This window comes from Lactuca virosa, chromosome 4 (assembly GCF_052849685.1).
Source record: "Lactuca virosa cultivar CGN04683 chromosome 4, Lactuca_virosa_CGN04683_v6, whole genome shotgun sequence".
Lineage (NCBI taxonomy): Eukaryota > Viridiplantae > Streptophyta > Magnoliopsida > Asterales > Asteraceae > Lactuca > Lactuca virosa.
In genome coordinates, this window is record NC_136429.1 from 305,560,051 (window position 1) to 305,587,890 (window position 27,840).

Here is a 27,840-nt window from a genome sequence, read left to right on the forward strand (position 1 = left end):
CACGCTCCACCAACGACTTGGTAAGGTACAAAGTGTGAATTTCATGGGTTAGCACCAAATTCACATTTTCCTAAGTAACTAAGATTGGGAATTTATAAGTGTTTAGTTACTTATAAATTTTGGGAAAAACATCGACATCATACTGACCTACCGAAAATGAAATTTCTGCGGTCTTACTGAAAAACATGAAAAATAACGCTAGAACATATCCGTAGACTTTAACTATAACCAAAAGAGTGAACAGGAAATGAGTAGAGAATCCCCTACTGGCGACGGGTATCACTTGAACGAAACCTCAACTCAGCCAGCTGACGCTCCACAGCAAGCAGATGCCTTTCATACACTGTCAGGCGTGCTCGAAGCTCTATGACTTCAACTCGAGTTATAGCTAACTCTTGCAGTAAAGATTCATTGTCTCTCATTGCTCTGTCACGAGCATCTTGAAGACGATGAATGCGGATTGTATTATCTCCCGCATTGGCATCACTTCCATGATTCAGTTGATCGCTGTCCTACCCTGTATTTCATTTTGAGCAACCCTGTGGACCAGAATTGGCAGGACTCTGTCTGCTGAGCCTCCTTCGCTTAGGTTGTCAAAGCTTCTGTCTCCGTTGTATGGCATAGGTTGACCCTGCTCTTGACTCCATGTTTCCAAGCTTTCCGCCCACAGAGGCGTTGAGCCTTGAAAAGTCGGACGAGGGTTAGGATTTTGGGCAACTGGTGGTGGATTATAGGCTTCTGATTCGGAATCATTGTCTTCGGGAAAATTTTCTGCAAAATCATCATCTAAGGGAATTTCGTTATTTTCTTCTGGCTCTGCATCTTGTCCTTGACCGGGGAAGTACGGGTCCCCGGGTAAGTGAAATCCAGCCATTGTTATCTAAGTGAGAATAGGGATAAGAGATATAGAATATAGTTAGTAACGATAGGTTAAGGATACAGTTTCTACGAGAGAGACTTACAATTAACAAGTGATGTATTCTGTCTGACTTGTTCTAGGTATTACTATAACTATAAAGTGTATACTAATTATATATAACTTGGGTATAATCGACCTTTGATTAAATGACCCGGCTCTAAATCCACAACCAAATAAGGAACAGGATATGGAGCTAAATCACTTATTCTAAGTCTATATAACTTTAATTATATATAACTGTAATATACCCTTAATATTTATAGTTCTAGCCTCAATTGTTCTATTGTTTTCACATGTTTTTTTAGTATATACTGCCTAAAATACCCCTATAGTATTTTAATCTTTATGCTATGTTATAGAATTCTTCTAAATATGTATGGTTGATAAGTTTTAGACATGTCGCAACACCACTATCACTCCTAAACACATGTTGGTTATATCTCAAATCAATATAGTTGATCAGGCTATATTAATCCCAAATATGATTACATAACTGCCCAGGTTTGACTGTAATGTCCAACATCCAAATACTTTTATGTTCTTATAACTGTGATACTGTACTTGTAGGTATGAGTGTTAGTATACTTCTTGTAAAAATAATTAAATTTTTTAAAAAGTATACTTGTAGTCAGAACTCTTAGGCCCAAATGTATATATATAGTTTGTATATCATTTATGGATTGATATACTGAGTTCACTATAAACAATGCTCTGATACCAATCTATCACACTCCCAAACCAGAACGGCGAAAACGTCCGGGGTGGAGGACTTCATTTGTAGTATCACAACACATGCATTTATAGTAATCAGAGTACAAACAACCACTGTACTTAAAAATTATAAGTATTTACATGTGTTTCATCATTGTATACTGAAACCAAATAGCTATACAAAAGAAGAAGACAAGACATAAACAGCTCCATCTTCTCAAAAGCACGGGGAGTACCTGTCTACTGGTTCCCTGAGAATACAAGTAATTTGAAAAGAGAGTATCAACATAAAGTTGAGTGAGTGCATAAGTATTTATGTTTGAAAGAATGCTTTCTGTTTCTTGAATATGTAAAATGTTCCAGAAAATCCTGTATTTTCTGCTGTAATGAAAAGTAGTTTTAGTTATATAAAACCGTTCTGTTTGTAAACGAATGTTTTGTATTTGTATTCCTTTTGTAAACTTGTATCTGAGAGTATGCCTGGTTTCATCAACTGTTATTGTAAACTATAATGTAATACTGTAAACTGTATCTTGTAAACTAGTACTTTGAAAATGTACTTAAGTTTAGTTAATTATACACTAATGTATTGTTAGTATCTTTTATATGAGTTATTATAACGATACTGACTAGATGGCCTGACCCAACGCTATGAATGCGTTGAAAGCTGTTGATAACAACTGTCACTCGTATACGTGTATGCCTGACTGTAGCTAGCAGTCCGAGTGCGGGGTTGTCAATCCCAATATAGATCTATACACACATTGTTTCGATCCCCGACTGGAGATTCTGGTTATATTGTCAGGACTTTAACTATAATGTTTAAATGAATTAAACAACCTGTATCAACTGACTCATAAAAAGCATATAAACGTTACATGTATAATAGTTATGAAAACCCAATCATTCTAAAATAAATGATTGATAGTATGTTCTTGAATTAGTATTCTTAACATGTACCTGAAAGATGTATACCCTTGAATAGTTTTGAATCAAACCTTTGTTCTTGTAAAACAATTTACTTTATTATACTTGAATCGTGAATTAATGTTGTATGAATCATAAACTATACCTATTATAATTTATATGTACTTTCTGAATTGATACCGAGTATTCATGAATGCAACCCCTTGCTCAACATGTTACAAAGGGTAATTGAACTTAATGAACTAACTTTTATACTTGTATACATATACAAATATATATATATATATATATATATATATATATATATATATATATATATATATATATATATATATATATATATATATATATATATATATATAAGTAAAGTTTAAATGATACTCGGACAAATAACTGATGCTTATAATCACACATCCAAACAAGGAAAAGGAACCAAAGTGGGTTATCAGTCCTAATCCTTTTAAATCATATTTATATATATATATATATATATATATATATATATATATATATATATATATATATATATATATATACAAGTATGATTTCTAGGAGAAATATAAGTTGATAAAAACATTTAAAAGAAGTTTGATATTTTGAAATTCATTTTGGTGAATTGATGTCATTTTGATACAATCATTGAAAACCATTTTATTTGATGATTACTGAAATCCATTTTGATAAGATATTTGAAACCATTTGTTTATAACACAAAATGTTTGTGTTAGACTTGAATTCCCCCCCCCCTCCCCCTTAAAACAGTAAAATTTATGAAAATACGGGGGTATTGTCACACCCCAAAACCGGAACGGCGGAATCGTTCGGGGGTGGAGGACGTCATGTTCAGTATCACAACAGTGCAAAGTAGTAAACAAGCAACAACATCATCCATTGCATTAATAATATAATTTTAATACAAGTGTGTTCTGTCAAGTTAAATAGACACCAAAATATGAATCAAAATAAAAGATGAGTCTTGAACGAGCTCCATCTTCTCAAAACCTGGCATCGGTACCTGTCTACTGGCGACCTGAGAATACAAGTTATTTTGAAAGCGAGTATCAGCTTTAAAGCTGGTGAGATCATAAGTATATTAGTGTCTGCATTTGTATGAAAGTATTTGTAAGAAAGTGATGTGTGAATTTGTAAAAAGGTTTGAATCTCCTAGAAAACCCTATGTTTCCTACTAAAAGTAGCCTTCTACCAAGGCATCTAGTATCTGAGTGTGTGTCTCTTATAAGAGTATGTATTTTCCCAATCTGACTATTATTTACCAAAAATATAGTTTCTACATTACTGTTTATTGTGTGAAGATCACAAAATGAATGCAATGGGAAAATGAAATAGTACTGTAGTGTTGTATTAAGTAACTACTGCTCTACTAACTACCTTAAACCAATTGTAATTTAAAGTACCATGTGATCGGCTTGTACCCTGCTACTGACTATAGTACGCGACAATGTAAGATGTCGGAAGAAATGACATTTGGCACCCGTAGACTTGCAAGTCCCACTGTAGCGAGCAGCAAGGTGTAGGATAGTCAATCCAGTATAGATCTATACACAAACTCATATGCTCCCCACTTAAGGAGATTCTGGATACAAAAACGGTCATGACAGGTAATGACAAGCCCCGTTACGTGGCTCACATAACTGTAGTAATGTTCTAGTATATGTATGTTCTCTCTATATGGTATTGTATGTTCTCTCTCTGTCTAGCATGTATGTTTCCTTGTAAAATGTATAGTATGTACTCATGTATGAACTGACTCTTTGTATGTTTCATTGTTCTAGTAACAGTATTAGTATCTCTCTAAACTATACCTATTATAGCTTACTAGTAATGTTGTTTGAATGTATGAACATGTGTGTATACCCTTGCTACCCAAAGGTATTGAACTGAATGAAAGAAGGAACCTTTATACCTATATACATATACATAATATATAACTAGGATTCAAACGACCTTCGGACAAATAACCTGAATACCCTAAGTCCACAACCAAACAAGGAACAGGAAGTAAGGTGAGCTCTCAGTCCTAAGTCCTTTCAATCCTACTTATATAACTATATCTACATAGGTACACATTTAACAGAAAATAAGTTTAAAAGAGTTTAATAAAAGTATTTGATATGTACAAGAGTTTGTAAAACAGTTTGAAGTAAAACAGTTTGATAACACAGTTTAAAAAGTAAGAAATCCACTTGTTTGGTAGTTATTAATCACACGATGATTGATATAATAACTAAAATTGTTCAACTTGTATTCCCCCCCATAAAAGCATTTAAAAACATTTAAAAGGTTAATTAAGGGGTATGAACTCACCTGTAGTGAGTGGCTTGGATGAACGGATAGTATAGGATGCTAAGTGTCAAGTGAAGACTTGAACACACATGCGGATCCTATTTAACATATAATGATACATATATGAATACAATTAGTGCTTATAACAACTAATTATTGAATTTGAACCACCTTAGGGACTAGTAAACACTTATTTTGAAGTGTTACAACCATATATGCTTGTATATAAGGGGTATATGGCTATACAAGGGAGTGTATGGTCAAATTACACACTATTTGTGTGTGTGCGGCCAGGGTGTGTGTGCGGCCGCACACTCCCTATGGAATGTGCCAAAACGTATTTTAAGGCTTTAGGACTCATCTAGGAAGGTTTCTTACTTCATGCTTTAGCCTTATATGGAGTTCATTGCCATTTTTTGGACCTAAAAAGAGTGTGCAGCTATACTTGGTGTGTGCGGCCGTACACATGGTGTGTACGGCCGTACACACTTGAAGATCATATGAAATGGCATTTTTCATGTGTAAATTCAAGGGTCTTTAGCTTATAACAAGCTACTGCAAGTGTATACCCGATTTAGAGGCTTAAAAGTGTAGTTAAAAGCCCCAAGAGTAGTGTGTGTACTTGGTGTTCTAACACCAAATAGGTGTTTTCATGGATCAAATCAAGGGAAAAGGCTAGTTAAGGTCACGTATTAGCTAAACAAAGAAGGAATCACTCACTAGATTGAAGATTGAAGTGAAACTTTGGATGATACTTGAGAGAAAAACGAGTTCTAGCTTTGAAAAAGTGGAAAAAGTGTTCAAAATGACTAAGTGTTGAATATATAGGTGGGAGTGTGCGGTTGGGATGGGTGTGTGGCCGCACACTCGGGTGTGCGGCCGCACATACCTTGTGTTGGTGTGTTTGGCTCAATTGCAAGGTGTTACACTCACAATACTCATCCCACGACTCATACCTTGATTAAACTAGGTTTTAACCACTCTAATTGACTCTAAATAGTGCTAGAAAATAGCAAAAACGAGTCTAACCTTCATTGATTTGAATAAGTGTATAAAATAAAATTTTCGGATTGTCACAGGTATGAACTCACCTGCAGTGAGTGATTCGAGTGAAAGGTCGATGTAGGATGCTAAGTGTCAAGTGAAGTCTTGAGCACAAACGGATCCTTTTAAGCATATAATGATACATATATGGATATAATTAGTGTATATAACAACTAATTATGATAGGAAACCACTTTAGGGACTAGGAAACACTTGAATTGAAGTGTTACAATCATATGTGATTGCATTAAAGGGGTTTATAGTCACACAAAGGTGTGTACGGCCAAAGTGTGTACGGACATTGTGGTGTACGGCCCATGGGTGTACGGTCATGGAGTGTACGGCCGTACACTCATGGACGAAGTATGCAAAAGGTGTGTTTATGGCCCTAACTAGCATCCATTAAGTGTTTATGATCTTATGTTGGAACAAGAAGTGAGTTTGAGACCAATACATGCACTAAACAAGGGTTTACAGCCATATAAGGTATGTATGGCCGTACACCCTTGGTGTTCATGCATTAGATGACGAATCAAGGCTAGGAATCAAGTGTTTCTCTAGCTTAACTAGCATATAGAAGAGATACTCACACTTTTGAAGGCTTCTAAGGAGTTCAAGCACCAAGAACAAGTAGGTGTTCTTGGTGTTCTTGGTGAAAATCAAGAAGACTTGAAGATCTATCCAAAAGAGAAGATTTCATGGATGAAAACATGGATCTTCACTAGATAAATACATGTATCAACTAATCAATGGAAGGAATACTTACATCTTTGAAGATTGAGGTGTAAAATTTGATGATAGTTGAGAGAGAATCGGATTTCTTGAGGTGAAAGTGTGAGAAAGTGAGAAAGAATGAAGGGAAGACTTATATATATATATATATATATATATATATATATATATATATATATGTTTGGGTTCACCCCGTTTATTAAATAAATAAATAAATAAATTAGTGAATGAATAGTAGCCCTCAAATCCATAATTTTAGTGAGGAGTTGGTTTTCGGGAGCCAAATGTGACAATTTTAGAAGTCACGGGTTAAAAGTGTAAGTTTTGGATTGGTTTCATAAATATTATGAAGGCAGGGACTACTTGGTAAATTATTGGGACTTAATTTGAGGAGATTTAGGGAAGATAAGGGTTGAATGGTAACATATGGACTTCAATTGAAAATAATTTGTAGAGGAGGGGTTGTCTGGTAATTGTTGGATTTATTATGAAAATAATTATAATAACAGGGGTGTAATTGGTAAATGTTGGAGCTGTTTTGGAAGAGACTTTATGGGGAGGGACTAAAGAGGGAAAAGGAGTATATGTTTAAATGGGGACGGGACTTAAACCCGCTAGTCCTCCTCTCCCGTTTTTAAGGGTTACGTGACCCCAAAACCCTAACCCTAAAACTAAAACTGCCGCCACCTTATCACCCTTCGTCCCAGCCGCCGCCTCCGTGAGACCATAACGAACCGCCGGCGACTCCTTGCGAGTCCGATAACGGGCCTGAAGGCCGGTACCAAGGATGCTGTTACGTTTTTCCTTCTTCCGAGTCATCCGTCACGCCGTCGTGATCCTTGTGGGTTGCGTCGCCATCGATGAACGTCACCTGCCGGCGCCGTCGTTGCCGCTGCTGCCGTAGTGCGTTCCACAACTCAGTCCGTCGCCAATCTCCTCCTCCAAGAGCGAAGTCCGGCGTGGTGTGTGTCCGTATCTCAGCCCCTGTCGCTGTGTGTGTGCGTGTTCAAGCGTAATAATGATTATGTGTGTGTTTCGGCTGGCTAGACGTTGGTGAGAGCCACCATGGCAGCCAACCTTGGTGGCTGCTGCCATTTTTCTTTTCTGTCATCCCCGACCACCGCCTGCCACCGCCGGGGGTGGTTGTTCTACGATTCTTTCTCGCATGTGTGTGTAATATGGTTTAATCATGCGTGTGTAGTGGCGTGATGTTGCAAGAGCGATTCTAGGCCGGAAAATCAAGAATAGCCGTCGCCACCACCGTGAGGTGGTGGCTGCCGCCACGTGCCACAGCCGGCCACCACAAGGGTGGTTGTGTGTGTGTGTTTATTTAGTGTAGTGTGTGTGTTTATTTTGTGAGTTCATTGTAAATTGTAATTAGCTAAAGTATAATAAAAGAAATTGAAAACCACCACCTTAGGGTGGTGGCTGCCGCCTCCTGCCGCCACCGGCCGCCATGTCGGGTGGCGGTGTGCTTACCTCGTTGAGTTTGATCCGTTTGGGGTGATTGAAACCCTAATGGGCCTTGTAAGCCCTAATGGGCCCAATGAAGCCTAATGGGCTTAGTGAAAACCCTAATGGGTCTAATGGACCCTAATTGACCCAATAAAACCCTAATGGGCCTAATGATATTCTAGTGGGTCTAATAGGCCCAATAAAGCCCTAATTGACCTAAAAGCCCAACAAATTGATAAATAGGCTTGTATTTGGGTTGGAAACTGTCACACCCCGCTAAAGCGGAAACACGAGGCGTGGCAGTATAAAGGGTTTCATAGCAAAAGTTAAAAGACAACACCAACCATAGTATTAAAAATCATTACAATTTTACAATGGGTTTGAACAACTTTTAAAAGAAATTACAATGTAAATTGAAATACAACACATGCCAATGCTCCTAAAAGTGAAGTGTCCCTAAGTGCCACTTACTCGATGATTCCTGAAAAAGCATGTAAAACGAGCGTCAACTATAAAAATAGTTGGTGAGTACTCACAAATAAACAAAATAATATTGGTTCAATGAATTGAAATCAAAGTTTTGATAAAAGTTTCCAATAATAAAAGTATATTGTTAAAATGAGTAAATAAGTTTGTAAAAAAAACAAAGTTCTTTGTCATCATGAGAGTTAAAGTATGTTGCCCAAATAAGATGCAACATTCATATTCTCATGGAAGATAAAGTTCGTTACTCAAACGAGTAAACAAGTTTCATTGCTAAAATGAGCAATCAATTTCGTTGCTAGAAGGAGCAAACAATTTCATTGCTAAAACATGTATATAAGTTTTCAGTAATAAAAGTTCGTTGTTGTAATGAGAAACAAAGTTCATTGCTATAAATAATAAACAAGTTTATTGCTATAACGAGAAACGAGTTTGTATGTGTATGAGCAAACAATGAGTCTCAACCAAACCTATGACTGAAGCCCTATCAAGATCTATGCTTATCGTTCCATAGATGAATATGGTATCATGCACTCCAGCAATAGGGCGAGTGAGGAGTTGTCAATTCCTAATAGCGTTATCCATAATGACCATTGGCTCAAAGAGTTAATGGTTAGAGATAAGGGAAGGGCCTTAGTACGATAAGTTCTCATGTTCCGTGTTGCATAGACATAAATGGAGAGATATAGCAATAAAATAGCAATCATGTTTGATACAAATCAATTTAAATACAACATTCAAATAATAGTTTTTCGGGACATGCTTTTCCACCCCAAAACATAAAAACTGAAAATAGGGGAGTGCGTGAATACTCACAATGCATTGAGATGATGCAAATGATGCATTGAACTACGTTCAACGTGTACCACTACCGATTCCTACAATAATGGTATTCGCTAGTGAGTCTCTAATCGAAATCTAACACTAGTATACTTACTACTACAATAGAATTATGCCAATATTATGTGAAAATTTAATATTGATAAGTTACAAACATTTTTCTGAAATGGTGAAATTTTATAGCTCATGTGATTAAGACAATTTTAGATATTAATTTCCAGATTTTTGTAATATTAATTGAGGGTATTTCAACACATTTAAATGTGTTTTAAGCTCTTAAAAAGCCAAAATATTATCAAAAAAAATTTCCAAAAATTCTCAAACTTTGCATTTTCATTCTAAACACAGTAGAGGTCTTCCAGAAATTTTCCCTTGAATTTTTGATGTGATTAACTATTTTTCCCAATTTTTAAGCCTTCATAACAATATAAATTCGTGAAAAATAGGATCCAGATGATAAAAATTCCCAAACATTTTATAATACTGCTATTAGACATAGTTAAGCTGGGAAAAATATAAAAATGGATTTCCAAACTATTTAACCCAATTTTATGATTTTTGAGCATTTATTCTAATAAAAATGGATTTAAGTGTATTTAATCTTGGGAAAATAGATGAAAAATAGCATACAGAAGAGAAAAATTATCAAAATTTTTATGTAGCATCCTAATATATTATAAGGTGTTCTGGTAAATTTTCATGAATTTTGGATGAGTAAAACTAGTTTTCCTGTTTTTAGTCCATTATAAACACAACAAATCATGAAAAACAGATACACATTTTTTAAAATTCCTAAAATATTTTCCTGAGTCTTCCTCATAGGATAGAAGCTGCGAAAATTATTAGATACTCTTTTTATATTTCATAATGTGGTTTTATGATTTATTAGAGCTAAACAAAAAGAAAGATCAAAACCATATTAAACAGTAACAAAAGTCATTGAAACTTCATGGGAGATGTTTATTAACTTAATGGATCATCCAAGAATTTTTCCAGAATTTATTTACTAGTTTAAGTATTTTATATGATTTAACACTCTATTTTCTTATTATTTTCATGTAAAAATAAAGGAATATATATTGAGCTGAAAATTTCCAGAATGCATCTTCATACCATATAATAACAATGAAAAATTGTTTTCTTATTTTTGATGTCGAAAAACATTCCTAAAGGCTCAATAAATTATAGAGAAAACTTGGTTCTTGTGATTTTGGTAAATATTATTGATGTTACTTCGAGAATTTTTGTAACATGTTCCAAAGACTTTTGAATCAAGATCTTTTTGTACCTATTAATACATGATGTTAAGAGCTCAAAATAATTTTTGAATGATTTTTAGTGATGAATAAGTCATTTGAACATGCAACACAAAACAAATGTTCATAAGGAAAGTGCTGTTTGAGCAACAGTTTTGTAAAAATTGTTAAAAATCGAAATATTGGAATTTTCCAGTGAGGTCAGGTGGGTTTGAAAGCTAACTCAAAATATTATATTTCAGAAAAAGAATCACGAATTTTGGTTAAGAAATGGGTGAGATATGACAGTTTAAAGTCAGGTAAAGAAATCTGGCAGATTGCATGCATGATGATTGGTTAGAAAAGTGAGTTTTCATCATTTCCTTGAGTAAATCTTTTGAAATAATTAAAATATATGATGATAAACTCATATTTTAGTCATGTTTCCAGAGATCAAAAGATTAAAACTTATCAAAATGTATACATTCATTTATGAACAAAATTTTGTTTCTCAAAAACTCTTAACTTGAGTTTGATGTTTTAGTCCTTAAAATCGATTTTTGCACTAAGATCATGAACATGCAACCTTGTTTATCATACATGCATGGTGTTAAAACACATCCATCATGTTCTAAAAACCATTTTAACAAAAAAGAAAACAAGTTTGAAGAAGATGAAGAAGGAGAAAGTGTAAGAAAAATAGCAAAACTTGAAGGAAAAGTGAAGTAGAAATCGATTTTACCTTCAAGAACACCACAAGATGATGAAGATTTCGAGTTTGAGGAGTGTTCTTGGGTTTGTTTTCTAGAAAATTTCGTGGTTCTTAGAGGGAGGAAGAGAGAATGGAGTGGTGTTTGGAGAAAAAAATTAGAGAGAAGGTAGAGAGAGTTTTTTAGAGAGAGAAAGAAAAGAGATGTGTGTGTGTTGGAGAATGAGAGTGTGAGAGAGAGATATGGGGAGAGAGGGATCCGAATTTTTTTGTATAATACCCCTTTCTCATTCAATTTCTTTTATAAAATTTAAGTTATTTTATAAAATATCTCAATTTTTATATAAAATGTGCACTAAAATCAAGTTTTTATTCATAAAACCTTGATTTTTGATTTATAAATTAAGGGTAAATGTTAATGAGTTAAATTTATTTTCCTTGAATGCATTTTTATAATTTTAATTATTATAAGATCATATTATGAGGTTCATAACTATGTTTATAGAAATTTTAAGGTTAAATTTCATAAATTTAGGTTTTTTTGGGCATTTAGGGTTTTTGAGAGTTTGTAAATCTTTGGATATCAAAATCAATAGAATCTTTGAGACTTAAATTTATCTTATGGTATTATAAATCTTTTATAGTTATAATAATGTTTGTAACTTATTTATCGGCTTATTGGCATTCTATGTAGTGGTTTCGAGATTCAAGCGAAATTGAGGAAATCAAGTATACTAGTCCTAGTTTTCAACTTTGACTCAAGTTTCTATGAGATTATGACCTAATTTCTACTACTAGGTCAAGTGCAAGATGGGTGTATATGATTCATGAAATGGTGTTCAAGTCAAGGAATGACCCGAATATGGATAGTCATTAAAGTTAAGTAGTTGTAGAATTCACATAACCATGTGAAATCTAAGTACACTATCATTCGATTCTACTTGTTTCCAAGTTTCTAGTAGGTTATAACTTAGCTTCTAGTTAGTAAGTCTAGTATGTGTCGTGCCTATACGTGCAACTAAGTTTAGTCAAATCTAGAACCGACTCGAATTTTGACGGTTGTCACAGAAACCCTAATTAGGGTTTGGAAAACCCTAATGCCAATAAAACCCTAATTTTGAGAATTAATCGGGACACACACACGGGAATTATTTAATAGTATGAAATATTAAATAATAATCATTGGAAAAAATTAATATAAGCAATATTGGACTTAATGGATTAAGTCCTTAGTGGATTAAGTCCTTAATGGGTTAAGTTGGAAACTTAACCCTAATCATCATTTTATGTGAAACCCTAATTTCACTTGGGCCTTAAGTGGGGCCTTTCTATTGGGCTTTGATGATTGGGTTATTAAAGGGCCTTCCAAGATCAAGCAAATGGACTAGAATAATTAATGAGCTTTGAGATAAGACCCGTATGGGAGTTGGGCCCAATTTAGAAAATTGGGCCATAGATGGGTCGTAGTTTGGGCCTTAATGGTTATATGATTTTGGGCCTTAGAATAAGATCATGTATAGGCTTGGGCCCAATTTGGAAAATTGGGCCATGTGTCGGGCTTTGATTCCTAGTTGACCTTGGGCCTAACGATTGGGCCTTAGGCTTGAATAAGCCAAGCTTGGGGTAATGTAGTAATTATCCAAAGTATGTACTTATGGTTATGTAGTGGAACCAAAATATTAATTGGGTGTTATTTGGTGTTGACAGTTCGGGAATCTGTCATCCAGCAGCTGGGGTTGAGTCTGCGGGACATCAGCAGTGTGGGATTGAGTCTGCGGGACTTTAGCAGTGTGGGATTGAGTCTACGGGACTTCAGTAGTGCCAGGTGAGTCTTCTCACCATACCAATGGGTCTAAGGCACCAAGGCCGGCCCATTTTATGATATGTAGTATCCTAGCTGGGATTGTATTATGTGATTGTTAGTTGGTATGAGCTAGGAAGTATGCTAGTGGTATGTTTATATGGAAGACCATGGGAGAGCCCATGGCTTTCCCATTATGTAGTAGTGTTTATTGTAGATTCGCTACTGATATGTCTGGTATGCATGTATACGTGGTATGCTAGTGGTATATGTGGTATGTTTGTATAGAAGACCATGGGAGAGCTCATGGCACCTGGATGTAAGACCATGTGGAGAGCCCATGGCTTTCCTATTAAAGACCATGGGAGAGCCTATGACACTTAGGTGTAAGACCATGTGGGGAGCCCATGGCATCCTGGAGTAAGACCCAGGGGACGAGCCTATGGCATCCATATATGATTATATGCATGACTATGTGATTGATATAGATATGTGGTTGATATAGTTTGTGTAGCTTTTATAGCTAATATGGATTACGTGATTATTTGATCTGTGTGGGATATGCTCTTGGGAACTCACTAAGCTTCGTGCTTACGGTTTACAGTTTTGGTTTCAGGTGTTACATTTCAAAGGAAAGGAGTCGGCTCGATCGCAGCGCATCACACTATGATTTTCCGCACATGAGATTATTGGGATTACACTCTGATATTGTTTTATGATAACATGTTTTGATTATTTTTTTACCTTGCTTTTGACATGACATGATATTATGGATGTTTTATTATACTATTGGTTTTATAATAACCTAATTAAAAATGAAAATTTTACCCTCGATTTTTGGGTCGTTACATTAAGCCACCTACTCGACGAGTTGCGAGCCTCGACTCGGCGAGTAGGTCTTCCAGAATGAAACCCTAATTTCGGGGTTTTGCACCCTATTTAAGGATCTTAATCCTCACTTTGTGGCCTCGTTTCCAGCCTCCAAGTCTGAAACCCTAATCCACGAAACCCTAGAGCTTTGTGTGAGAGTTAGAGCCATTTTAGAGTGAACTTTGTGTGATTTGAAGCATGTAGAAGAAAAAGAAGCTAGAGGAATCCAGGAGAAGATTGTAGATCTAGAAACAACATCTCATTTTCTTCATTTTCTGGGAGTGAGTAGAGCCGGTTGCAGGAGCTGAGAAGTTCAGCTACTTCACTCGACATTTGAGGTGAGTTTTCCTCCGGTAGGAATGGGTCTACGGCACCAAGGCCGGCCCGTTTATGTATGTTAGTATGTTCCTGATTAAGATCCGATGTCGGGCTGGGCCCGATGTAGGTTTATATGTTTTTCCAGATTTCGATCTGATGTCGGGACGGTACCCGAAGGACGTTAGTATGCTTGATGTCTTTGTGATTCTTACATGTAGCTGTATTTGTGTGTTTCCGGACTACGGTCTGATGCCGGGGCGGTTCCCGAGGAATGTTTGTATGTTTCTGGATTTCGGTCCGATGCGGGGTGGGCCCGAGGAAATGTTTATATGTTTATAGTTAAGCAGTTACGTTTTTGTTATGTGTATTAGTAGTTAAGCTCATATGTATGTCGAGCTGTGCTCGATGCCAGGCGGGACCCGATGTCGGGCGGGGCCCGATTCTAGATGCGGTCTGATGTCGGGCGGGGCTTGATGCCGAGTGGGGCTCGATGCTGGACAAGCCGATGCCGGACAGTGCCCGATGTAGCAGGGCGGGGCCCAATGTGTGCGATTATGTGATTATGTGTATGGTATGTGGTAGTTTGGGGAGACTCACTAAGCTTTGTACTTACAGTTTTCAGTTTTTGTTTCAGGTACTTCCGCTAGTAAGTGGAAGAGCTCGGGATAATTGCATGGCACACACCATATTTTTTAGCCTGGGAGGATTCACTATGATGTTTTGACATATGATTTTGATACATTGACAGATGTTATGATATTTTCGAGATATACGATTTATGACTTTTATATGATGGATGATATTTATGGTTTTTATTAATGATTTAAAATGAAATTTTTGGGCTATATTTTTGGGATGTTTCAGTTGTTGGGTTTTACGTACTAGAACATTCCTATGGTGCACATACAACCCTAAATGCTTTGGATCTAAGGTTTCTCTAGTTATACATCCAATAAAAATTTCCAAAGCAATAAGCTTACAATTAACATACATTTGATATATGAATCATAAAATACTAGTTAGAAGATTAACTCTCTGTTATAGCTTGTAGAAGTTGGCCTTTCAAGAGCTTAGCACCACAAGTGTTGTGTCTCAAACAAGTCACAAACATCATGAACAATTGGAGAATATTGAGAGAGAAGTTATGAAGCACAAAATCGTCCATCTCATGTCATTTCACTCTTAGGTTCAACTTTGGCTAAAGAAGGGTTACATTTATAGTGTGGGCTTCCTAAGGTTTAACTTGTAAATCCTAGTCCATTTACTTAAGCCTTTAAGCAATCCAATAATCCATATGATGGGCCTTATGGACTAAGTCTTCATGGACTTCCACATAGAATTAGTCCAGCCTAATTAATATGGATCATTGGTCCAAACTATAAATATTACTGATTAACTTAATCAGTCCCCGTTAATTTAATTAGTCTCTTTTGATCACTAAATTAATTCAAAATTAATTCTTGATCAATACTAATTAAATAATATGATTTCTCAATTAATATATTATACTTATAATATATTAATAAATCACAAATAACCTCTTACTCAAATATCCATTCTATCAAATTGTCCTGATGAAGGCAACCCGAAATGGACCATGCTACTATCGGGTCAAGTACAAACCAATTATAGTTATGGACTTAGACACCTAATCCAACAGTCTCCCACTTGGATAAGTCTAATAACTATTATTACAAGTATATATATATATATATATATATATATATATATATATATATATATATATATATATATTATTTTGCCCTACATAGATACCCTAATATGGTTAATTTGAAACAAGATATTTGGACAGAGCAACGATAAGGTACAATGCATATCCCTATAGTAATATCTCTTCCTAGACAATCGGACATCAAAACTCTTAGAAATAACATCATATCATACAACTAGGTATAATATATATGGTCACATTATGCTAAGGTTTCATTTCTTTATATAACTATTGATATTCATAGATATAAATATATTATGATAAAGCAGTTGGACAAGAAAGTATCCCCCCTCCCGTAAAACCTTTAAAACGGTAAAATGGGGCCGTAAACTCTCCCTTGAGGCATGAGACCGCTGATGTAGGGTTGAATCGGGGTCGGGACTCCGTGGACCGCTCCATGGGTACAACAGCGTCCAGTGTAGAGGGTGAGAGACTTATAATAGTGTGCTGAAATCGTTCTGCACTGCCTACTATTTATAGGTATGGATTTAGGGTGCGCGTGGCGGAAATATATGTGCACGTCACGCGTGAACATCGTGGCTTGATCTAGAGATTGCCACGTGTCACATCTTAACTTGGCCACATCTCTCACATTCTAATCGAATCTGGTGTCAGGTGCGTGACAGGCATAGGCGTACACCTTGTGCGTACGAAATGATTTTGTAAAAATTATAAATCTTTCATGCTAGCTCCAACCTAAGCCCTCTTTATATCTATGTAATGATCTCAAGGAGCACTACAACTCTCCTTTAGGTTGTTTTTGCTAGTTTTGACTTTCATTTTTGTGTCTAACGGGAGTAAAATTAAATGATTTTACAAAAATCATATCTCTCTCATACTGATCCCATTTTCGACATTCTTTTTCCTAAAGTTTATATCTCAAGGAGTACTACAAATCTCCTTTTTTTCACTTTTAGTCCAAACTCAACCAATATTTAAGTACGGTTTTGACGTAATTAACTTTATTTACGCGGTTGATTTTTATTTTTATAAAATCCATAACTCTTTCATTTGGAGTCAGATTTTTACGAATCTTATATCCTTTGGATCACGTTATCAAGTACTTTCCAAATACGTTAATTAGCTTAGAAGGCGGTACAACTTTTTGAACGTTTATTTTTTAGCCTAACAGTCGATTTAACTATAAATGTAATAGCATATTCGATTTTTATTAACTTATAAACCAAATATTACAATATTAAGCTATTACGTCTATTTTCCTACTCTCTCGTAATAGTGGGCAGTGACGGAATCCTCTCGGTTGTCACATTGCAGTGTAGGTGTTAGGGTACCGTGGCATGGCCACATCATTTAAGTGGTGGCGCAATTAAGTTGGTTCTGCGGTGTAGAGGCAATTGGGTTCATAACCTTAGATCCCAGGCCTTGTGCCCCATTTAAGGGTATTCACTTTTAGTGTTCCCTCTTATTTGCATTTTCCTTAATCCAATGAGAATCCCTAACCTACTTTGTGTCCTAGTGTATGTTTTTGGTGATTTGGAGCCTTTAATGTTATCTTGAAGAAGAAGGTGATGAACTTCTTGGTTGAAGGGTTGCTTCTACATTAGATCATAAATCTTCTACATCTTCTAGAGCTTGCAAAGTTATGAAGTTCATCCCTTTATTCCTTTTGGTTGGTTGGTTATGTTTTGAAGCCCTTTTATGATCTCTTAAGAATGGTTCTTGGAGTTTGAGCAATTCCAAAACCATTGGCAAAGTTCTAAGTGATTTCTGGACCTGTTGGTGTTATAAAGTTGGAATCTTGACCTTCATATTGTCATGCATGGTTATGGGTTTCTTATTTGGTCCCTCTATAAAGTTACGGTTTTAGATTTAGGTTTTTTAAGGATAAGAAATGGATAAAGTTGGTAAAGTTATCCATGCATGGAATGAATCGATCCGAATGCAATGATGTCTGTTTTGGCAGGTATTACCCATGATGTGGTGAAAGGCATGTCGCGGCGTAAGCTGTGTAATGCAATGATGATTGTTTTGGCAGGTATTCACCGTGACGCGACCAAGAAGCTGGTCACGGCGCGGGTGTCAGTTGAATTTTGTTGACCATTAAAATTTATACCAATTTGACTTTTGGTCAAACTAAAGGGTTTTAGGTTGTAGACTGATGTTTGATTTCTGATTGCTTTGGGTAGTTCGTGTAGTTGGATTCAACTATTTGTTGTATTTGTAAATATTGCATGAATGTTTATATGTTTGTTGGGTGAGGCCCATTTGGTCAGACCCATTGCATGAGCCCCATGGATATATATATATATATATATATATATATATATATATATATATATATATATATATATATATATATATATATATATATATATATATATCTGTTAAGCGAGACCAACATTTTGGAAACATATGTGTTAGGCGAAGCTTATTATATGTATGTTGTATGTGGTATCTTGGGAAACACACTAACCTTTGTGCATACGGTTTAAAGTTTAAATGTATCAATTTGTTCAGATTACAAAGGGAAGGGAACGATGTGATTGCATGGCATACCTGAATATGTTTGATATTTGCGCTATTTTGATTTACTACTACGTATACTCTTATTTATATTGGGATTGATGTTTACAAAGCAATGGTTATTATTGCTTTGAGAATGGGATCGGAACATATGCTTTTAATTTAAACGAAAATTTTACCTTGAAAATTTTGGACGTTACATATATTCTATTAAAACTTATTGAGATAGAACAAGGATCACAATCATGAAGATGAACTTAATTTATGTTATATTAGTTGAGTTCAAAAACTGAAGCCAAAGTCCTTAAGAAACAATTTTGGTGTAGTGTGTGAACCCAAAATGATAGGCTCATTTTGTTTATTACGCAAATATGAAGATAGAAAGAAGAAGAAAACTTTTACAATCAACTGAATGAAATATGAAATGAATGGAAAAGTAAGGACTAAAACTCTAGTGATTTGATTCGTATCAGTGAAAGGCTATATATACATATATATATATATATATATATATATATATATATATATATATATATATATATATATATATATATCCCTCTAAGAGCAACCTGAAGCATGGAAGTAGCAATAAAATACTACTTACTTACTGTAACGACTCGGATTCTCTAACATCTAATCTAAATGGAATATCATAGTTTTCATACAACTGTAGAATTCTAATCTAATTAAAAACACTTTACTTCCAAGGATAAATCATTGGTTTACAATAAAATTGTACATACAAATTAGAACAACAAGGAAAGTACAATAAATTGCAACCTACTATCTATAACTTCCTTGTGCTCTTTTCTTCTCTTCTAGTACCACGAGTACTAGTACCCAAACCTACAAAACATAAGATCTCTGCATAATCATACACAATGTGTTGGGTGAGTTAATTTTTTTTGGTTTCTTATCTTTCATCATTCTTTTTCATTCTCAGGCTCTCCCATCCACTATTTCATTGATAACATACACTGATATCTTTTCTATTCTTATTATCTCTTCTACCTTTCTTGGGTAATCTTTCTTTCTACTCTTTCTCATCTCGTCTATCTCTATATTTTTCATCTACTCTATTTCTCATTCTCTCCTCTTTGCCTCTTCAGGCTCTTCTTTTACTATACTAATACTTTAATTCTGTCTCTAACTTTGTCTCTTCTTTACTATATCTATCTCTTCTTTACTCTTTCTCTACTCTACTCTTTGGCTTCTTTATTCTCATCTTTAGTGCCTCAACACTCTATTCCTAATAGACCCAACATTCACAAATCATACTCTGATCTTCTCTATCTTCTAAAGGAATCAATATCCCACTACATTACCGACTATTCTCATCTGGTCTTACCTTTCTCTATTATGATCCCTCGTTAAGCCTTAATCTTTCTTCGTACTCTTGAATCCCTCGTGGGTTCCTTACTCTTAATCCCTTGCAGGTTACATCTATGTTCTCAAAAGAACCCTCTTATCATGTTCCTCTCAAGGAGCCTTTCTCTATCATCTCTAACCATACATAATCTGGATTCACGTAGGAATCATCTATCTATATCCCTAACATGGATCATCTATCTCTTTTCCAGTAGGGACATAACCTCATTCTCGAAGGTATCATACTATTTATCCCTGTAGTAACCTCTACTCTATTCCCCTAAGGAATCTCTATCTCACGCCCCCTAGGAACCATGCTTTTGTCCCTGAAATACCTTCTATCTCATGTCCCCGTAGGAACCGTACTCTTGTCCCCAAACGAACCATATTGTTGTTGCTAAAGGAACCTTTTATCTCTTGTCCCAGTGGGAACAATCTATCGCTACATTTCTATAATTGTTATGTGATGCACCACATAACACTAGTCCCATGGACAATCTATCTCTTTGTCACATCAAGAGACCTTCTGATCTTTCTCTACTAGTTCTTAACTCATTAAGTACTTAATCTCTATCTATGTCTAATAACCTGTATGATTCTACATAATATCATTATTGTCTAGACATAAGTTCCTACCCTTATGATTTTTCTGCCTATAATCATCTTCTAAGTCTTTGTTCTATCTCTTGGGTATTTAGTGTCACCCCTAGCCGACGGCGGAATCGTCGGACGAGTGACGTAAATCGAATATCACAACATAGCATATATTGAATATTAATACGACCACTTAAAGTTTTTCACCACATATAACATAATTATATCTTACTTTATTACATGATTCAGTATAAATCTTCATTGACACGGATAGAGGACATAAAACATACTTAATAACAAAAACACAAGTTGATGGTACCATTCTCCTCGCGTAGATTTCCTGCCTTAATTTCTTGAGAATACATCATAAGATACGTCAACAAATTTGTTGGTGAGTTTTACAGGTTTTGACTCCATAAATATTTTAGATGAGAATATATTTTCATAAAGAAAATATAAATTATAAAATGAGAATTTTATCTTTTTCAAGACGTAGGAATGATCATTTTGTCACCACTAACATTTTTATTTCCGCACCTACATAAAACTATAAAGACTTTTAAGCAATGAGATTCTAGTTACTTTTGTAAACCAATGGGATATCAGTAACGTAAATCCTTCTTTCTATCCTTAATTCTTATCCAAATAATGGGGTAATTGATCCCTGAGTGGATACTATTCCAATTCCATACAGTGTTGGGAAAATTCTGGGATTTTATAACAAACTTATAACCGAACTCGTGAAACTACATTTTTTGCACTGGCTCGATAATATTGCATGCTTAAGTCATTCACCCCGTTATAACACGTGGTAATGTGCAATGGTACTAACGTCAAAGCCTAAATTTGTCTCTTCAGACGATAGTTGTAGCTAGCAACTCCAGGGGGCGGTCTAACCGTACATGATCAGTAGTATAACACGTATACATGTCGTTAGTCGTTCTTTGCAGATTAACGATTATAAAATGTAGGGTTTCTACTAGGGATTTGCGGTCTTGGATTTACCTAATAATACGACTTCTATAGCGAAACCGGGATATGGTGGATTCTAACAGGTATCCTAGCCTTAGATTTCCTGTTAGGAGTTCATTAAGTTATTATAAATATTTTTCGTCTAGGAAAACGAAGCGTCACGTGTTAGTAATTTTGTGTCCTTTCAAAAGTTTGTTAGGCTTCACGGTTGTATTATTTGTTACAACAACATTTGAATAAACTAACGTATACTTTTATTAATTTTTTTATTTTCTTATATAATACGCAAATTATGTAATAATATGACTTATATTTTTATAGTAACTTATAGAAATATAACAGCCCACTCATAAATATATTTTTACATGGTTTCATAAATTATATCGATAAAGTTGGATAATCTAATCGACTTATTTTGACAAAATGCATCATTCTGTATATATATTACATAATCATATTTTAAACTTCCTTATGGTTAGTTTATATTTCTTTGTCCACATGCTCTCCAGAATTTTGTACAATGTACATAACTTCTATATACTTCCTATAAAATTCTCTGTCCATCATAAATATTATACAGGGTATTAACATAATATAAAAAAATTTAATAATAATATCTTATTCATAATATTAGTGCATACATGCTAGTCACATTTGTCTAACCATTTTCCTTTGCATATGTATGTATATACCATTCATAACCATTTGTAAAAACACATATTGGTTTGTTTCAAATCCGATTATGTTATCAAAACATTGACTAATACACATGTACTCTCCCCCTAAAACATCAAAATTAGAAAGTAAGGGCCGTAGAAACTCACATTTGATGCCGGAATCGAGAAATGTCAGGAATTCACGGGATCAGGTTTTAAGCTGGTCTTGCACGGAATCCTTAGAATTGATCTAAACACCTCAAAACATGAAAATAATTGAATGAGACACTGCACGAATAAGTTTGAGACTGAAAGTCATTGCCGAAACCACTTTGTCGGAGCTGCACGCGTCCCCGACCACGATGGCGCGTAGCAGCTTGCATGGTGGTTTTTGAATATGTTTTTAATGGAAAAAGGAGGAGCGATTACCTTCTATCGATGAAGAAGTAAACACAACTTGAGTATTAGACTTAGAAGGGTTTGAAAGGTACAATGATTTTTAAACTTTGTTAAATATATAAACACAACTTGCAAGGATTTCGAGTTTGTCATATGTATATATTTTTATTTTCGACTCAAAATCTCGTTATATACCTACGTATTAACTTCATATTGTTTGAACTATATATATATATATATATATATATATATATATATATATATATATATATAGAGAGAGAGAGAGATTCATATATAACCTATATCTAATTATCTATTGTGTGAATGTATGACCAATTGTAGACCAACCAATAGATTGGGGTATTATAGTAATTTTACTAATTAATTAATTAAGTATCCAAAATTATAAGCCTAAAATTATGGAATTTTATTGATATCCTTTATTTGACCATACGTAAAATCTGATCAATCTCAAATCCTCCTATTACTGTCATCTATCTTGCCGTCAATGATAACCCACCGAACCCTACCACCACCATAATTGTCTTCATCATCCAGCTACCATAAGCCACCGAAAACAATCATACAAAAACACCACCGACCCCATCACCAAATTCATCAATGAAGAACCAACCATCTAAACAATACCTGGTAGATGATGATTTGGACCTACTGAAATATCTTGAGAGACTGAAGAATCAACCGTGTCCTCGATCTTGCAAGATAGAATCCATGTCGAATATGGCTGATTAGGGCTTAGTTAGAAGAAACATGAAGCGGTAGTGGTGCACCCAAATTGGCATCAGATGAATTTTCATCCCTTGGTGGTCAAATGTTGTAATATGTAATTTACTTTGAATAGTAGTATAATAACTACAAACATCTTCAATTGGGCAAGAAACCGAAGAAAAAATAGGGTTTTAAGTCTTAGTTGTTTATAAACTTGCCTACGAACTCCCCCTTTCTTCCACCGCCAGCCACCAATTAAATTACACAGGCATAAGAATCAAGGAGGAGTGCAAGAAAGACCTAATAACACAAGAGGCGGTGAAAAAAACATGGGAATAAGAGAAGCAGAAGAGTACAATACTTTTTATGTCAATGATTATACCATCATCAAAGAAGTACAAGTTGAGAGTTTGATGCTTACCAAGAATGAAGTCTTTTAAAATAAAATTCAGGTCAATGGTTTGTTTATTAATCACTAGATGTCAGGTATAAATTTGATTATCCTTATTTTGCTACAAGTATTGATATTATCTATTAACATAAACATTCATGACTATTAAAATTCTAGAATCAGCAGGTTAACAATATAGAAATATGTATGTTGTTGTTCTCAAGACTTTTATATTAATAAGTAAAGAAGAACATGAAGTTCAAAAGAACAAAAAAAAAATCAATGAAGGTATCAAAAGACCATGATTATGGATTAGAAGCACCAAGTGGGCCTACTATCAAGTGGAAGTTGGGATGGTATGATTTATAATATTTGAGTTCTTATTATAATTTTACCATTCATATTTTAAGTAATGTTACATGATTAACTTATAATCTTGTAATGATAACTAGAATTTATTAATTTAATGTTGTTCAGGTTGATCTTGATCCATATGGTTCACCGTCTGTGTTTCTTGACTCTGTTGTTCAGTCAATTATTGATTGAGGGATGCTGATGTGAACATCAACATATTCTATGTGGAGGCAATGGAGAAGTATGGTATTTCAAGTAAGATTCTTTTATCTATATGTTATTTGGTATTGAGCACATATGAAAAACAAATGACAAATATGTAACTTTTATCCTGAAATACATGATTGTTTAAAAACTAGGTGGACTCATTTTGTGTTCTAGTGGTATGAGCTAGATATGGTTCCATCCACTTAGGGAAAATATTGCCACGAATTGGATTTGCATATCCTTCTTGCATGCATTGAGGTAATTTATGTCCCTTTTTTCTAGTTTTTTTTATTTCAATTCAAGTTTAAAATTCTTTGTTCTTTCATCCCTTCCCCAAATATAGAGTCATACAAATTGGTATAAGTGATACATTGTTTAACACTGCTCAAATAGACTTCCATGTCAGAGTATTTGTTTTATATACACGCAAGTAGCCTTTATTTATTTATTTATTTTTATTTTACCTATTAAAATTAAAACAATGTGAAAAGCCTATAATTTTGCTAATTCGTAAAATGATTACATTTCGGAAAAGGCAATGAAACACATTCTTAAAGAATTATTACTATGGGCGTGTTCGGCACGGAGCGTTTGAGAGCTTCTAGGTTCTAGCGTTTGACAAAACGCTCCGTTTTGAACAGAAAGTCTCGTTCGGCAGTACAAGCTTCTAGCGTTTAGTTTAAACAAAACACTTCAAATCCAAATGCTACTTCATGTAACGTTTAACAAAACGCTACAAGCTACCCGCTACCGCTAGCAGCTAATTTTGCCGAACACGCCCTATAAAATTTAGATAAATTTGCTAAAATTATTTTGATAGTTTTTGCTAAATTTATTTCAAGAAATTTGATAAAACACATTCTTAAAGACTGATTACTATAATATTTACAGTTCATTCTCATAAAATCTTTAGTTAGATAAAAAAAATTCTACTAATAATGGTTTTATGTTTCGGATTTAGGTTTTTTTTGTTAATAATGCTTTAAAGAATTTTGTATCCCGAGGCAAGAAGGTGATCACGACAATAGGAAGAGTTGAATTTGATGGAAAACATTCTCTAAGAATGTCGTTCTCACTCATCTTCACTTATTCTTAATCATTCTCACATAATCTACGAGAATGATTTGGATTATAGGTTTGTTTGGTGAAAATGTTTTTTATTGACAGCCATTGTACATTCTCAGTCGGATATACTCTATTCTCATAGAATGTATTTGTCATTTTTTATATTTTTAATATTGAAGCACTTACAAGAATTGCATTATAATTTGTATTACTTTTTCATAGTTCTTAGCAGAATATGTTAATATTGAAATAAGAAAGATTATCTTTTGATATAAATTGTTATTCTTGTTGATATGTTGTAGTATACAATATTCTTAAAGAATGCAGGAACAATAATCAACAAAATGAAATAAAAGAATGAAGTTACTGATCATTCTCAAAGAATATAATTTAATTGACGATGTAAATTTATTTAATCATGTATAAAGAATATAACATACCATATTCTTAAAGAATCAACACACAATAATCATTTTTTGTATAAGAATTTCTAGCCGTTTGCAATCGATTACAATCATAATGTTGTTAATGTTAACTTAAAATGTATAAAATCAAATTTTATTTTTTTGAAATCTAGTTTAAATTGTATCCCTTAATATATTCACTTTCCAAAATTTCTTATTAGCCAATTTTAATAATCTACCGTTACGGGTTATTTTAAAATAGAAAACCATTAATTTTATTCAATTTAATTATCATGATGTCATCGTCATTTTAACCACTCATTCTTTTAATCTAATGTGCTAATATTGGTCTTATACTCACACTGTATATATGTGATTCATATTTATTCCTAACTCTATATGTGTGTATATATATATATATATATATATATATATATATATATATATATTTATTAATTTCAAATTCATAATATAAGGGGGGGGGTATCGAATTTGATAATTAATAAATTTAGATTTTCGAAATTCGCTTCTAACCCATATACATATTTATAAGTATGGGTATATATTTATAGTCGTGCACGAGCATTGACAATATAACTATTCTCTTCATTAAAATTTTTCAAATTAAACACCATGATATCATCCATTTGATCTAGTCTTAGCAATGTTCACGGGGATTGATAGATTGTCCTCGACCGAAATTCGATACTTGTTACAGTCTCCCCCCGTTAAAAGAATTTTGTCCCGAAATTTTGATTTATAGCTGGGATGTCATTCAAACAACGGGTTGTATTTCTGTCTCATCTGTTCTTCTTGTTCCAAGGTAAATTATGGTCCCTTTTTGAGTTCCAACGTACTTTAATGATAGGGATGCGACTTTGTTTTAAACGTTTAACCTCCCGGACCATGATTTCTACTGGTTCTTCGATGAAGTGGAGCTTATTGTTAAGTTGAATCTCGTCAAGTGGTACAAGGAGGGTGTCATCCGATAAACGCTTTTTCAAATTCGAAACGTGGAATATATCGTGTACATTACTCAGATCCTGAGGTAGTTTGAGTCGGTATGCCATGGGGACGATCCTGTCAAGAATTTCAAAGGGTCCTATATATTGTGGGTTTAGTTCTCCCCTTTTTCCAAAACGTATCATACCCTTCCATGGGGAGATCTTCAACATGACTCTATCTCCCACTTGAAATTCTAATGGCTTCCGTCTTACATATGCGTAACTATTTTAATGCTCACGGGCAACTTTGAGTCTTTCTTTGATTTAGACTATCATTTTTGTAGTCTCGTGTATTATTTCAGATCTTGTGTGTAGTGTGTTACTCTCACGCTCCCTTGCCAAATGAGTATCTCCAACTTCCGCCCAACACAACGGTGATCTAAACTTTCGTCTGTAAAGAGCCTCAAATGGTGCGGCCTTTATACTGATATGATAGTTGTTATTATAGGAGAATTTGATAAGTGGAAAGTGAGTATCCCAAGCATTGCCAAAATCAATCACACAAGACCATAGCATATCCTCCAAAGTTTGGATAGTTCGTTCACTATTCCCGCCAGTTTGTGGATGGCAAGCGGTGCTCATATCTAATCGAGTTCCCAGGGATTTTTGTAATGAGTGCCAAAATCTAGATGTGAATCTAATGCCTCTATCTGAGATGATAGAAATGGGCATCCCATGAAGCCTTACAATTTCCTTGAGATAAGTTCTTGTCAGCTTTTCCATCTTATCAGTCTCCTTTATTGGTAGGAAGTGGGCGGAATTTGTCAACCTGTCGACCACTACCCAGATAATGTCAAAACCACCAGGCATCTTAGGTAGTTTCGTAATAAAATCCATGGTGATTTGTTCCCACTTCCACTCTGGAATTTCTGGTTGTTGGAGTAATCCTGATGGCTTCTGATGCTCCATTTTCACTATAGAACAGGTTATGCACTAGACCACATATGTGGCAATCTCGGCTTTCATGTTAGGCCACCAATACAACTTCTTCAAATCTTAATACATCTTGTCTGATCTCATATGGACAAAGTACCTCGTTTTATGAGCTTTGTCCATGACTAAGCTTCGGATGTCGCCAAACTTCAGCGTCCAAATTCTGCCCATGAGATATCGAGCCCCATCATTCCTTAGTT

At 34.6% G+C, this 27,840-nt stretch overlaps 1 long non-coding RNA gene across 1 annotated transcript; it reads left to right on the top strand.

Moving 5' to 3' along the window:
- The first annotated feature begins 23,008 nt into the window (after nucleotides 1-23,008).
- Nucleotides 23,009-25,501, top strand: LOC145168891 (uncharacterized). The gene is made up of 4 exons (XR_013742155.1): nucleotides 23,009-24,029; nucleotides 24,151-24,282; nucleotides 24,387-24,492; nucleotides 25,196-25,501. It is a non-coding gene; the product is annotated as an uncharacterized LOC145168891 (long non-coding RNA).
- The last annotated feature ends 2,339 nt before the right edge of the window (nucleotides 25,502-27,840 follow it).